Genomic DNA, 15,742 nt, shown 5'->3' with positions numbered 1-15,742 from the left:
GTTCGAAAGCTATTGCTGCTTTTTGGAGATGCAGCAGCTGCTCGTGCAAACATTTTCGCGGCGTAGTAGGTGTTTGCAAGTATTTCTAGATACTTTGCGAAGCAGATTAGTTTGGTTGTTTGGCGTAAAACCCCCAGCTTTAGATGCTTCTTTTCTCGACCTGACTATGTCTCCGTTAGTCTGATTAAACCAACTTTAAACGTATGCGAAATTTTCCTGAATGGAATGTAAGTCCGCATTCCATGTTTTATTGTTTTTTGTATCACTTCTGCAGCGGCGGTGACGTCATTACTTAAGAACCACAGTTTACAATTACAATGTCTAAGAACATTATTGAGCTCTGCTCAATTTGCGTTATCGTATTTGAAATAATCACTTTTCGGTACTTGGGAGGAAAAAAGCCGAAGGATACAAATGTTACAGTGGTCCGAGTTTCGGTGGGGTGCAAGGATCTTAACTTTGTATTTTGTTGTAACTCATCCACGCTTAGGATTTATAAGCTTCGCCTTGGCGCATTTATAAGCTGCATTAAGAAGTTTTCAATCAAGAAGTTTTCAGTCCATGTATTGAATTTTTTTCAGAAGTGTATGGGTGAAATGGCGCAGCCAATTTTAATTGTTGACAGCAGCCACGATTTCGCTGTCAGGGTAACGGTTAAGAGTGGAGGATATTTTTTTGGATAGAATGTCAAAGCCATTAGAGCTAACCATCCTATTCGCATTTGGGCTTCTATAAACGAACCGCAAGTACGCAGTGTGTGGCCGGATAACGAACTTCACTCGTAGAGAATTTGGCATCCTCTATGCTGCAAACCGGTAAGTGTTATACTTTTAACGGGTGACCGTACACCATAGATGTCTGGGCCGTAACCAATTTACAACGCATTGGGATTGGGAGTGTGGGAATAGAATGGTATCGTATTTCTACTGTGGGGAGAATGTAAAAGCCTTGGATGACTGTTTACAATTTTAATTTCTATAGATATTATTTTAGGTGCTGCTTTTGTTGTTTCGTCTATGGTTACTGTGATTGTTGTTATTGATGTTGCTGCTTATTGTGTTGTTCTGTTTTTGTACTATTTTATTATTACCGTTGTTGTTGTTTTTGCTGCTGCTATTCTTGTTTTGTTTGTTTCGTTACTTATTATTTTTTGTTACTATTGTTGTCGTCATTATTAATGTTACTGGTACCGGCAGTATTGGTTTATTTGACAATTGTTATTGGATTTGTCATTTATTTTATCGCTGTCAGAATTATATGAATTGTTTTGAATCTATTTCGCTTTTTGATGAGAAATGTCAGTTTCATGTACCAAGTTTTGGTGCATGGCTTCTTTCTTCCCACTACAATTTTCCTGTTATTGGAGATCGTACTTTGCATTTTTCCGAGTTTCTATTTTCCGTATTTGCTTTTGATATGTTTAGTTCTGAAACTTTTGATTTTTATTATTGTTTACAATTGGTTTGTTTTTTTGGGACTTCAATACTTATGTTTCGCAGTTTAAACAAAAAGAAGAGAAGAAGAATACTGTTTTAACATAAAAAATACAATAGACACAAGGAAAAATACGTCAAACGTCTTGATTGTATCCCGAAGCGCTAATGTAATTTAAAATATATTTTCAAATCAATCATGGCAGTGGAAGACGCACGTTTGCTTAGTATAAGTTGTGGGTACGATTTAGCCTAGGTTTTTATTGACGCAGTGATAATAATAAAAATTTTATTTCATATACTTACATGTATCTGATTGCCTACTTTACATTCAATTTTCTATACCAACACTCCTACTAAACTGAATTAGTAATTCTGAACATTCTTAATGTCCCTTTAACGGCACTACTTTAGTCATTACATCCGCCACCATCGTTCTTCAGATTTTCAAGTATTAGTTTCATTGCATCCAACAATGGTTTCACAAAGTGATGCCGTATGCCGCTGGCTTTTAAGCGGACATGGCAAGTCACGTTGTGTATCAAGAGTAGACCGCTTCTGCTACCGCATTTGATTATCGCCTTCTTTTCTAGGCTTAATTGTGTTAACAAACTATTCAACCATCACGACGGTTGTGTACCAGCGGCCAAAGCCATGTATCCCGTCTCAGTGATAAAAAGAACTACAGTTGTTTTTTTTTCGACATCCGTACTACTAGGCCTCCCTGGGATTTAAAAACACCGTCAGTGGTGAACTTTCTATCCAAATCCCAGGGACTATTGCTAAATTGCAGTTTGTGGCGGCTTGTCGCTTTCAGACTTCTTAAAATTGTCACAGAAATTTTGCAATGAGTTTTTTCAGGGTTGCTGTTATTTTGTGATGAAGCATACTGCATATCAAATGTCGAGGAGGCTTATTTGAGTAGCATATGAAATTCTACCAATTACTTCTTGATTTGCTGCAGTCAGATTCCTATTACTTACAATTTTTGATAACTTTTGGTTGGAATCCATTGATGTAAATACAGACTTGCACGTGTCCATGTTGAATCTTTTCAGCAACTTTTTAATATATAGTTCTTGATGCATCCAGAGCATAGCTGCTTTAGTGTTTCTTGTCGTCCTCATACCGAAACTCGTTTGAGCAATGTCCTTTATTTTTAATTTGTGGCAAAGATTTTCTTAATGTACTCTATGCTCTTCTTGTTGTTTGTACATATGAGTATATCACCCACGTAAATTGGCATGGCGATATCTCTTTCTCATATCTCGCAGTTAATAAAACGTTCGGGTTTACTTTACTGAAGACCAATTTTCTTAAGCACACGTTCAAATTTCTTGTTTTAAATTTTACTAGCCTGTTTTAGACTGTACAAAGAATTCTCCTCTTTCTCATCTCCCAGTCATTGTACCTTCGTAAAGCCTTCATGCTTTTTAACATCAGTTCTGAATTCGTCAAACTTGCTCACGAATTTCCCTCTACTTTTGATGAAGTAGACAAAAGTTTTGCGTGATTAATCATCTAAAAAATTAATATATGTCGTGAACTGCCAATCGACATTATTTCCGTTAGAGCAAAGAATAAAAATTTTAAAATTTTTGTGGCACGATTGCCTATTATACTACGGTAGTCATGCAAATTTTTTTTTGAAGTCATGTAACTGTCGTTCATAATATGATATTTGTAATACTACTCAAAACCATCATCTTTAGAACTTTGTTGTTTGCATGACGCGTATGTTATAACCACTCGTCTTGGCCATTGACATATTTGCTAAATACTTGGCCACATTCATTTAAAAGATACCATTATCATGGCTATCAGTTCTAGTCGGATTGACAACTTTATATATCTGATGGCTTTTACCTTATTGTCTCTTTTCTCTATTCTCTGGCACAAATATTACGTTATTAAATTTACAGCTTTTTCTTTAGAACCAATGGCTGTTCTTGTTACAATGGTAACGACCGCTTCTGCATATATTGTTGAGTTCTTTGCGATGATAATATCGAAATTCTTTTGTTGAAGAATGTTACTAAACTGCGATTTGTTATTACACCTGAATCAAGGAACCATATATTTTTATTCACTTTATTTGCTATAAATAAAGCAGTTATATCTTTATCCTATTTTTTACTGGATTTGTTTTGCCACCTATGCGCAATATGCGCAAATTGTTGACACTTGTAATATTTTCGCCCCTTGGATTTATATTCTTTCTTTCGCGTTTGAAAAGCAGTGTCTGAATTATTTTCTACATTTACCTCTTGCAATAATTTTAATTTTATTCCATCGCCAGTTATCCTTATTGCTGAAATTTGTATTCCCATAGTAATCGGCTTATTTTCTTCTGCGAGTTCAGCCGACTTCAGCCAACCTAGCTATTCCTCGTCTAGCTTAACCCCAGCAGTTCGCAATTTATGTCCTTTTATAAGAACTTCATTCACTTTGAGCTTGACTGCACAGAACCTTTGTATAAGGTTGACACGTCTTATCAAACCATTCCCTTCGAAAAGGCTGCAAAATATTTTCCATATTTCGCGAATATGGGGAAATATTTTCTTGTCTATCATCAAAATTTATTCTGCGTCCGCCTGGATATGTTTTTCTCTCTAAATTCCTTGCCTTTTTACGGCCTTTCATAGCTCTTTGATTTGAAGGTAAGTCTTCATGGGAAATTTTCATTCTACGAAGTATTCGCTCACTCGCAGGTTTTTAATAGAATTGTTATTTGATCACATTTGTAATTTCCAATTTTTTCACCTTTTTTTAAGTCAATGTTTTGTTTTATGTAAGCAGTCCTATAACCTATTGGCGCATTAATAATAATAATAACAATTTTATTTGATTTGTATATAATTCGAAACTTATTTTATTTTCAATTTTCTATATCAACACTTTTTCCGAAATTTGACTGAAGCTTGCAACTCGCAATTAAGATCGGGATACGCTACGTCGTTTCTACCTTATAACATTTTATTTAAAACTAATATAATTCCCCTAGTTAGTTTTTAATTTTCTTGTTTTAAGTTTAAGTGTACTGAAAATTATTTTATTTATTTGTATGTAATAATCTAAACATTTGAATCTTTTAAAATATATTATAATTGTACTCTGTCATAAGTTGGCGATCCTTCAAGCTTTTAAAGGCGTACGGCAATCGTCTTGAAAACAGGCAACAAATTTGTTGAGCACGGTTTTCAAGAAAAAGTTTTTGTATGATATATAGGTGAGGATAGATATATTAAACAAATCATTTGACATTTTTGAGCGGGATATCATAGATTCGTTGTGAGTAAGGACCTGCTTGATCTACTGAGAAACACGAGAACTACTAACGATATTCATCACAATCTTAAAGCAAAATCAAAAAAGTCACAAGAATAATTAGACATGTTGTACCACGATTTGTTTCAGGATTATTATTTGTGGTGGAGGTTTACCACGAAATGTGCTCATTACCCAACTGGAGATTATTAAGTGTCCTCTGAGTGATAGTATGTATGATAACTTGAAAGAGATTTTGATTCAGCAATATACTATCAACGAGAACGCCCGAGCAAAGTTTCGGCAGGTTCTAACATCGGAGATCAAAGACCATGGAAATTTTCTCATTTATTGTCATTATCTGTTAGCCCTAATTTTATTGAGTAAGGCTTTGAGTGAGAATATTGCCGAAGAGTTGAAATGTAGCGCTGGCAGGCCCGGCAGGTTGGGATTATTGTTTCTGTAGATCTTTGTTATTGTCCCTGTATATAATACCGGGTTTTATTAAAATTTTTTCTTGCGTGATTATTATTATCCTGTTGTTATTATTAATATTTTTATGTTGTGTGTATATATTGATATTATTATTGATCTTTACATTGATGATATTATTATTACTTTTATTAGTATAATATTACCCTACATATTATCTTCCATGTTATTAGCATCCCTTTTCTTTACATATTTTTTGAATATTCATGAATTTTTTCTTTTTCACTAAACATCTTGAATTAAATACACATATTATGTCTCATATATTTAAGTGGTGGGCAGACCTGAAACTGCCGATGCAGATTGTGTTCTGAATTTTAAGTCAATGACCGTTTACAGGGTCAAATATAAGATTAAGGAGAATTTGATTTATTAGTAAAATCATGGTGGACCTATAAATTTTTGTGCAGCTTTGGCTTTGCATTCTGTTCTTAAAAAGACTCGGACGGTTGGCAACCTTTTCAATATTTTAGGCATTTGAAAGGCATTACCGTCCTTTATAGTCATATTTTACTACGTATACATGACTTGAATCCGTGTAACAAACGAATATTTTCACAGTTAAATTTACTTCGCGTCTATAATGAAATACGAATGGTGGCAGAGGATGTTTACAAACTAGTAATTATAATACCGAATATTCAAGCATTTATCGTTGCCTTTAGGTTTATTTAAGAATTTTTCAGTGAACTTTCATTTGTTGTTGTGGTCTGTTATTGAAGAGTGCACTGAGTTCCTCTATCAATTAGCACTGTTTGAGTTTGTCTCTTATGGGCTTCACACTAAATGATTGTTAATAAGTGGCCATCATTATTTTGTGATAACATTTTGAATTTCTTTTTGGATACGCTTTCTTTCCATTCATTCCATTCCTAATGTAAATATATCATCTTTATTTAACGCTTCTATAAATTATTGCCATAAACCTGACTCTATCCTACTGCAGACGCATACACAGCACATTATCATCAAGAAACATCCTTAGTGTGAAATATGATGAACGCTGCAGTGTCAGCTGAATAGCCATCAGCAGCAAAAGCGAATAAATTTAGAACTTTGTTAACTTTAGTTCACGCTTCGCTAGAGACTCAATATCATTATCATTAGTTGTTAATTGGCGCCCAACGGAAGCCAAAAAAATCTGTTCAAAGTCCAACAAATAAATCCAACAAAGAAACCAGCAACAACAACAAACAAATCAACAGCAACAACAAGTAAATTAACCATAGCAACAAACAAACAAAAGCCTAAGAAATTACCAAAACAGCCAAAGGTTTGGACAGCAACGATACGAAGAAAACAGCAGAAGAAAGACGAAAGGCTATGTTAGGAACTAATATTCAGAAAAATCATATAAGTAGATTGATCATTCAACAGGAAGAGAGAAGGAGGAAATAAATAAATAACAATAGAAAGTAAAAAGTCAAAGTGTTTAATGGTAGAGGAATTTATCCATTTATTCGAGCGTATGAAATTTTCAGAAGGAATTATGAATCCAGATCAGGTAAATCGATGCATTGACTCCTCATCACACTTCAGGGCCAACGAGCCACGATAGATGTTTAGAATAATTTATTAAAGAACCAAATTAAGGCACTAAGTCGGTTAGGAGCCTTAGAGATTCCGACCCTCAGGTGGAGGCAAATGAAGAAATAAAAATTACAAAGATAGTATGCAGTGATAGTTTAGATGCGGTAAAATCTTTTCCTGAACTCGTTCGAAGTAGGGAACAGTGCGTATATATATGCTGGAGCAAAGGACGCTGATAAAATTTACAAAAGCTCTGCGGGAACAGCGAGATACTATCAAGTAATACTAAATAATAACAAATAAATGTGTAGGACATGCAAACGACGTGTTATCATCGTTTAACGTGTCGCCAAATTTTAAAGCAATAATAGCACACTTAGATTTTACATATGCCGAAAAAGGGCGATATATTTAACACAAGAACTTTCGACACTAAGGCAGGGTGACCTCTCAATTTCTTAATATTACCCCGAAGTTGAGAAGAGAGTAACCATGTGGAAAATGTTGCTTTGTCTATAACGACGATGTTATAATTTTTCAAAATCCAAAGAAGATCATTGACGGACGCTGAATCAGTTCTCAGACCTTTACTAGAAGCAAATATGAAAATTTCCGTTGAGAAAATTCTTCAAACAGGAAACAGAATACCTAAGTTTTATGGTCACAGGAAACGAAATTAACGCGTGTGCAGACAAAGTAAGCTCCATAACAGATTTTCCCCAACCAACGACATTACGTAGAATTTGGTCGTTTCCCGGTCTGGCTGGGTGCTATAGGTGCTTTCTTAAAGACTTCGCAAAAATATCTAAACCATTAACTAACATTCTTAGAGGGAAATACGGCGGTATATCTATGTGACTGTCGAAGAAAATTAAGATCAACCTGAAGTTCTCATGCGTGAGTGTCAATTTTTCGGTACGGAGGAGGGAGGACGGTGATGACAGAAAGAAAAAAAAAAAATATATCGAGGGTGGAAATGTGTCTGCGTATGGAGTGCACAAAAAAAATTGAAGTAAAATTCATTTTACAAAAGACTCGGAATTATTTCAGAAAATGTTTAAAAATTTATCTAGTTAAATGTGTGAGTTCAGTTGAATTTCTCCATATAATTTTCACGAAGATTAATGGGATTGAACCAATAAAAAGAAAACATGTGGAAAGTTTTTATAATTCCCGTTGACGCCATATTATTTTTGATGATTTCTTGACTCTATTGAAAGGAAAAAATAAAGTGAATGGAAAACTATAGTACGGCTAGGAGAACTGCTCCTTGTTGTATGGAAGAAATAGTTGAATAAATCGCCAAGAGTGTAAGTAAATGGATTAAGAACTAAATAAGAATTTGAAAAATATAATATAAATAAATAAAATAAAAAGAAGACCCTGACGAATAAATCTGTCGCAATTTGATACTTTCGCATGAGTACAACAAAGAAAAAATAAACTCCGGCAGGACAGGCAGGCATGCAAGTACAGTAATGAGGTAATATATGTTAGTGTCTTATGTAGTGTAAAGTGGTATGTTACTCAGATAAAGTATAAAAATTTGTTTTCTATTATATAAATAAATAAACTGTAAATGGTGTAACTTGCGGAATTCGCTAAAAGTGCGTAGGGAGAATAGAATATAAATCATTAAAACTGCCACTAAACTGCATCAAAGAAATAAAAAGTAAGATTAATAAAAAATACATTTTCTTTAATTAACGCTTACAAACGTCCACAAATTCGAATAATAAATCAAAATGACTCCAACTACAGTTAAAGAAAAAAAAAGGCATTTGAGTACAATCACGTAAAAAAAATATAATTCTATAAATTCCTTAAGACAACAAAATTTTAAACGAAGTCTCCACTGTTATCAAGAATTCCCGTAATTCGAGGTAAATGTAAATTCTGTGAAAGCTTATTAATATAGTTTGTAAAATATGCAATGGCAACAAAAACACCAGAAAAGCGTGAAAAAATTTACTTTCAACGAAGTTTAATTTGTTTGTAAGCTAACTGACATTATTTAAAATGTACATTACAACATTTGACCATCAAAAATGTATATGCAGAACAGTACCAAACAGTGAAACCAATCAACAATGTGAATGCAGCAGCAAAGCCAAGTATAATCGGCGTCAGTAGTATAACACCGACATTTTTAGATTGAAGAGAATTCAACACAACGTCAGTATCAACAGGCGATGTATTCGATTTTTGTTCTATAATGGTTATTGGAAAGAATCGCTTTTTGTTCTATTATGGTTGTTATAAAGAATATATATATATATATGTATAATATAATTTTTCCGATTATCAATATATAACATAGCATATAAAATATCCATTATTAATTATAACAGCACAAGTGATATGAGTACTTCTTTTGTTACTATAAAGCAGAAATGGGAAAAGAAAAAAATCTCTATATATTAATCAAGTAATTTAAACGAATTACTGAAATAATAAAATAAAACAAAAAGAATGTGGTAAATTCTGTTTAACCATGAGAGGAAAGTAGGCTTTAAAGAGTCTTCGAATCCAAACTTCGGAATCTCCCGAAAGAATATTCTTAGGGCTGAAAGGAGACTTATGGACAGGTGGGTGAATAATAGGCTCACGGACAAGTCCCCATTCTGTTTCGTCCGTCTGGTATACGGCTAAAAACCGTGAAAATAAGTGAAAATTCTTGATGTATCCGCTCAAGAAGTATACGTGAGCAAATTATAGAACCACTCTCGTTCTCACGAACTAGGTGGCTTAGCTATGGCAAGTGCGCATATTTCATAGACTTTAATCCCTCCTCAAGTAGCACCGGAGGGTTTCCCCAAACTTTCCGTAGATAACAACTTTGTACATGAGAGGACTGTCAGGGCAAATTTTATTGTGTTATATAAAAACTGGCGCCAAACTTGTGGCATAACTGAGAGAACGACAGGTAACCTGTGTTATAACAACCGGATTTTACAAAACCTTTGGAAGTAAAGACAGACGCGTCGGCGCACTAACCTGTGGTCCATCTTCAAAGAGTATCTTCGTTTCTCACTAATGTGAAGCCCATCTTAAAGGGGCATAATGGTTTCCCACCAATTTGGGGCCCATCTCGAAGGTTGTTAGTGTTCCGCTAACGTGATTGAAATTAATGGTTTTTTTTTCATTCCATGTGGTAAAATATCTTTTGTTAATTGTGTAGCTGTAAGATGGCGCTTCATAGCTGTAACGTCGCCATTTTAATTGATTAAACGAATACGTGATTATTTTCGAGCTTGAAGCCGTTGATATTCGATATATTCTTATTATCAAACCACAGTTTTTCTTAGCTCATCTATTCCTTTTTGTATCGTGTATAAATGAATCAGAAATTTATTCTAGGATGTTTGACGTGACGTACTATTTTAAATTGGTTTGTTCATTGGTAAATATCTTTAGAACTATGGTTATGTAGTTGTGATTTAGACCCCACAATTTGCCGTGGATCTTATTTAATGTTAGTTAGCGCTCTATGCGCATTCGAGAAAAGACACATAATTTTGAACGAACTTTATTTTCTACCTTACCGATAAAAAAATATTTGAAAATTCTGAAGTTCTTCTTTTCTTTCACTAGAGTTATATAGTGTTTATTTAAATTTTTGGCATATTTGTACAATCGGCGTGTGTCATACTTTTTTCGCCAAAAAATTTTTTTGATAAATGTTTTTGATATTTTTGCACAATTGGTGTATGTCACATTAATTGCTAAACAATGTTTTTTTTTTTTTTTTTGTATATATGTAAATCATATAAACAATTAGATGTGAATTTATTAATGGTATTGTATACTTTTGTTTTTTTCTTTGGTTGTTGATTCAATTTCCTTATAAAGTACATTATGTTACAATTATCTACATCTAATACACATCACCTATATGGTATTATATTATTAAATTTAAGGACCTAATTTAGATGTCACGATACATTGTACTTCTTTGATTTACTTAAATCCGGCGATTTCACATAATTTTAATTTTTAGCGATTCGATTCCAAATTGGCATCTACATTTAAATGATAAATATGGCTACAGGACCAAGGGATAGTCTTAATGAGACAGAGTTGTTAAGTAGCAGTTTGATACAATCCATATTATGCAAATAAAAATTCCAAATTTAGGATATCTTAGTAATTACTCCGTGCAATCATATATCCCATAAGAATTGTATTAACGCTTGTTGGACACTAGCCCCGCAATGGTGTATCTTGGCACTAAATAGACTTCCCAACAACTAAATTCTAAAACCACTCCATATATAGAAATAACGGCAACAGAAAATAATGATATTAAAAGCAACAAAGATCACTCGCTTAATACTTTGAGTCAAAAATGTGGTGAAAATGAAAAGCTTACGATAAATATACGGGTTATACGATCAATAATCTATCCATTTTCATATTACTTCGAAAGGTCACATAGGTGGTTATATAACCTACTGCAGCAAGTTTATTACCGTCAGCCGCTTTCAAGGATACCGTGAACTCCATGGGTATTTATTTTTTTTAGCCCAATCAGAAGTAAAAAATGAGGCAGATACACCAGTATCAACTAAACCTAACACATTTTCATCAAACAGTTGAATAGAAACAAAGAGACGTATATTGTATTGACTAACCTTATTGAAGGGCCTACGGAACAGAATATCTTTGCTTTATTTGAAAGAAATTTCCAAAAACGACGTAATCGAATGGTGGACTATTTAGGCCTTTTATTAATTGAAAGAACAGACAAAGTTTCATTAAAAATTCTGGCTTTATTTTTATTGTATTCAAGTTATTGCACATGATAAGGTTTGTGTATCCTATGTGCAAGGTTCTTGGACGTACAAAGGAGAACATAATTATCTAACTGAATTTTTTTGGACTGATCATTTAATAAAATTTTCAGATTGTCTGTCGGAGTGGTTTGGACTGAGACGTGACGAGTTATTATTGATGTGCTCTGGGTGGCCTATGACGATTCAGAAGGTTTCTGTTTGAGTTTTTAGGAGACTACCTGAATTTAGGGCAATTTGCTTTCAGGATATGTGGATTCCCACAACCTTAGCAACATAAACGCCTATTTGCTAGACTGTATTTGAAACCGTGACCATACTGCGAACAATTCCAACACGTTATTAGTTTGTGTTCTTCCACACCATCACCCTCAAATTCATCCTACTCAATCTCTTCATCCTCAATCATTTCCAAAACATGATGAATATTAGGTTTATAGAACTTAGACATGTTCAATTCTTCATCTAGAAGTTCATGTCTTAGAACGTACTCTCTCAAACGAGGTGTAGTTGTAATTTCAAAAGGGCTAATTCTTTGTGAACTTTCAGACGTAAATTCCCTTTCAGGGTCTCCACTAATTCGTTGTCCGGTATAGGAACTTTCATTCTGTCTGTTAATTGCATCATAATAGGTACCGAAATTTTCAGTGGCTCCTTGTCTTCTACTACGAATCATCTCTCTTATATACAAATCTGAAGTTCTATACTTAAACGTAATTCCAAACTCACGGCAAGGACTTCCCATTTAGCCATCTCAACTTTACTTTGGTATCTCCAATGCAAATCTAAATCTATTCCTACGAACAATAAGTGAAGATAATGACGTAACAATTCCGAATTTCCGCGTAGGTTTTGCATAATAAAAGTTTGAACAGAAAATTATCAATCGTCAAGCCTTTATTTTTATTGCCATCAAACTTCAAATGCCAACTGGAAGTAAAATTTGACACCTTATCTGGATGTAACTCATAACTGTTTAATAGATTGTCTAGACTGTATCGGAAAAAAGAGCGAACTTGGCAATTAAAGAATTAGCAGCATTTGATTGACGTTCCGCAATATTTATATTCAAAGAGCGTAATTCTGATCTAAGAATGCCCATAATACTGATTTCGTTTACATGTTTGCTCTCACCAAAGAAAAAGAATTACTCATTTCAGCCCCTACTTATTCGGCAAAAAATTCACAGTGATAACTGATCACAGACCAATAATATCACTATTCTCCCGCAAAAACTCCACCACAAAATTAACTAGAATAAGAATAGAATTATCAGACTACGATTTCGACATCATTTATAAAAAAGGTTCAAGCAACATTAACGCTGACGCCTTATCGAGGATAAATATAAATTCGGATGTATTAAAAGAGATGATTCCAATATCCAGACAAGAAGACCAAGAACGGATAAAAAGACGTTAGTCATTACCGGAAGCAAATCGGTAAGAGAAAACACAAACAATGAACAACTAAATACGTGGTCAATAAATGACATTAAGAACACAAGAAAATTGGAATTTAAATTCGAAAGCGATATAAAAGATATTATAATTGAGAATGTTAAAGAATTAAACTGCACAGGTGTGAGATGCAATGAATATCCAGACCATTTCGATTCGCTCTTGGAAAAATTGACATCAAAAGTAAACAAGTTTAATTTCTTAGACTATGCATTAAGCCTACAAGACGATGTATTTAAATACATATCCAAAGAGATATTCATTACAAGGTTACAGAGGAATCACAGAGCCCTTGATTTTTACTTGTGAATTTAGTAATCAAACCAGCGAAGATCCAAATTTGTCTAAACGGGCGTTAAGTAAACACCTTTACGTTTAAAGACGGTTATCCTCTGGAATATCGAGTAGGTTACCGAATATGTTACAAGCCTGCACTTAAAAGTTGACTTTTGGTAAATATCGTTAAGTGACAATTCAAAGGAGACGATGACTTTTACAGTGTCTGGTCGTTCAATATACCAATTCCTGATAGTGCTGTTTGGGTTGTGCAACGCATACCAAATCAGGTGCCGATTAATGGACCAGATGATCTCGCCTCATCTACGTCCCAAAATCTTTGGTTATTTGGATGACTTATTAATTATCTCCGAGACTTTTAATGAACTCCAAACACTGTTTAAAATTGCTTTGTGTGTATGGAAAGCTAATTTAAACCTTTGCATTCGAAGTTTTTTGTCATTCGGACTACAATCCGCGAGCCGCGACCGTCATTTGTGACCGACTGCGAAACACCCGTATACTAGTTTTTACGATTTGTTTTTGTTTTTATGTTAAGAACTGCAAATTATTTACAATGTCTCCGTAGCGGAGCCCTCGAGTGCAAAGGTTTAACTATTAATATTGAAAAAACAAAGTTTTCGGAAAAAGGGGGAAAATACTTTGGACGTATTGTACGTAATGGAACCATCCAAACAGATACTGACAAACTGCAGGCCATTCGTGACTGTCGTTTGCTGGAATCTGTTCGCCAATTGCAAAGCTTTTTAGGTATTTGTGGTTGGTACCATCGTCTTGTGCCTAATCTCATTGTCCACACCCCTGACTGACATATTAAAGGAAAAGAGGACATTCGAATGGCCAGAGGAAGCCAAACTCTCTTTTGAGTATTTAGAAAAACATTATGTTCAATGTAGAGTACAAATTCAATATTACGAATTTGGAAAGAAAACAAAATAATAATAAACAAAATTTATCGCACACTTCAGTAGCAAAGCAAACAAAATGTACAATTGAAAAAAATCTCATTTTACCAAGTCTCCAATGACTAAATTAATAAGTGCGATAGTAATTTACGCTATCATTAACAAAAATTGTATAGAATAACAACACAATAATGTAACTACTGTGAAGACAAAAATTGTATAAAAACAGAAAGATGTTCAATAAAGAAAAGGACTCTTTTCGAAGATTTTACAAAGCGAATCAATCGCTCTTCCCGTTACATTATACTCAGATTTAAAGAATGAAGCAGCTAAGGCATCTTGCATACTTCCCGAGTCAAATATGAAGAAAATGTTCTAGCAGATCCTGATGAAATTAATAAACTTCAAAAGTTAGTAAGTTTACACCACAGGCAAAGACACGGATTGAATGCTTTAGGAACAATATTAAAATATATTACTGAAACGCCACATTACGACGAGTTTGAATGAATGCAGAACATTGAGAAACAAATTATTAAACAACAATGTAGGCAGATTAATGTAAGTACCGATGCAAATAGCACACTTAAGGTGAAGAGTGAATCAAAATCTGTCAGCGAAGAAAGAGGGAAAACTAAATATTGGGAACCTCTTTGAATTGTTAGTAGCAAGGAATAGAGCGACAATTGCTGACCTGGATAATATAATTCTTTCCACGCTCGCAAAAATTGGCTTGCTTAATCTGTTGATTTCGGACGCTAAGAAATTGATTTAATTCCAACGAATGATTCCTCTAGCACAATGGCAAATGATGTCATTTATTTTCTCATAAAATATCCTACACCTAAGTTAGTGTATAAGAAATTTCAATTCAAATTCAAACCATGGCTAAACCAGAGGACGGCTTATGTAAGTATGACGTCGGAGGAGTTATCGCCATAAAGTCAGCACTTTACCACCAACACACATATTTGATGTGAAATATGATCAGCAGTGCAGTGTCAATACTACAGCCATCAGCAGCACCAGCAAATAAATATAAAATGTGTTTTGATAACTTTTCTTCACCTTTACTTTGAGATTAAACATGGTCATTCTTTGTTTATTTATATATAACTTTTCTAGAGAAAGAAAAGTTATAATGTTCTAAGGAAAAAGATTTGCTGTCAGCTCCTCCACAATCGGATGTAAATTCGGAGATTTATCACAACATTTCACTAATATATTCTGCTATTCTATTCTTATTTTCAATTTCTTTCTTAAGACCTTTCATAGACAAATGTGAAATCCCACATGTAAAGTCGATCAGACTTTGATGGAGTATGCAATTCTGATTGGTCAAATTCCTAGGTTTTTTATTTTTATGTATATTTTCATTTTTTTATAATTTTTTTGGCCTTGTAAAAATATATATTGCTTTAGATCTTAGCTTTTAGGAGATATTGATTCAGACGATTAAAAATTTTTTCTTTGCAAGTAGGTCATAAATAAAACACATCCTCTTAACGAGAAAATATCCAACAAAATGAATTCACTACGTTTAATAACTTCACACATTTTTCGTG

The 15,742-nt window shown here is 33.8% G+C and overlaps 1 protein-coding gene and 1 long non-coding RNA gene across 4 annotated transcripts in view; one reads left to right on the top strand and one right to left on the bottom strand.

Moving 5' to 3' along the window:
- Positions 1–15,742, bottom strand: part of LOC119643782 (microphthalmia-associated transcription factor) — a 97,019-nt gene that overhangs the window by 61,554 nt on the left and 19,723 nt on the right. The gene's annotated exons all lie outside the window — the stretch shown is intronic.
- LOC119643786 overlaps positions 1–15,742 on the top strand; it is a 35,819-nt gene that overhangs the window by 9,267 nt on the left and 10,810 nt on the right. For 2 of the 3 annotated variants that reach the window (XR_005248434.1, XR_005248436.1), the window contains exon 2: positions 582–815. This is a non-coding gene — a long non-coding RNA (uncharacterized LOC119643786). The remainder of the gene's footprint in view (positions 1–581; positions 816–15,742) is intronic. The other variant, XR_005248437.1, reaches the window with a different exon arrangement.

Source organism: Glossina fuscipes, unplaced genomic scaffold, assembly GCF_014805625.2.
Source record: "Glossina fuscipes isolate IAEA_lab_2018 unplaced genomic scaffold, Yale_Gfus_2 61646, whole genome shotgun sequence".
In the NCBI taxonomy this organism is placed as follows: Eukaryota; Metazoa; Arthropoda; class Insecta; order Diptera; family Glossinidae; genus Glossina; species Glossina fuscipes.
The sequence above is the reverse complement of the archived record's forward strand: the minus strand, read 5'-3'. Positions and strand labels throughout refer to the sequence as shown.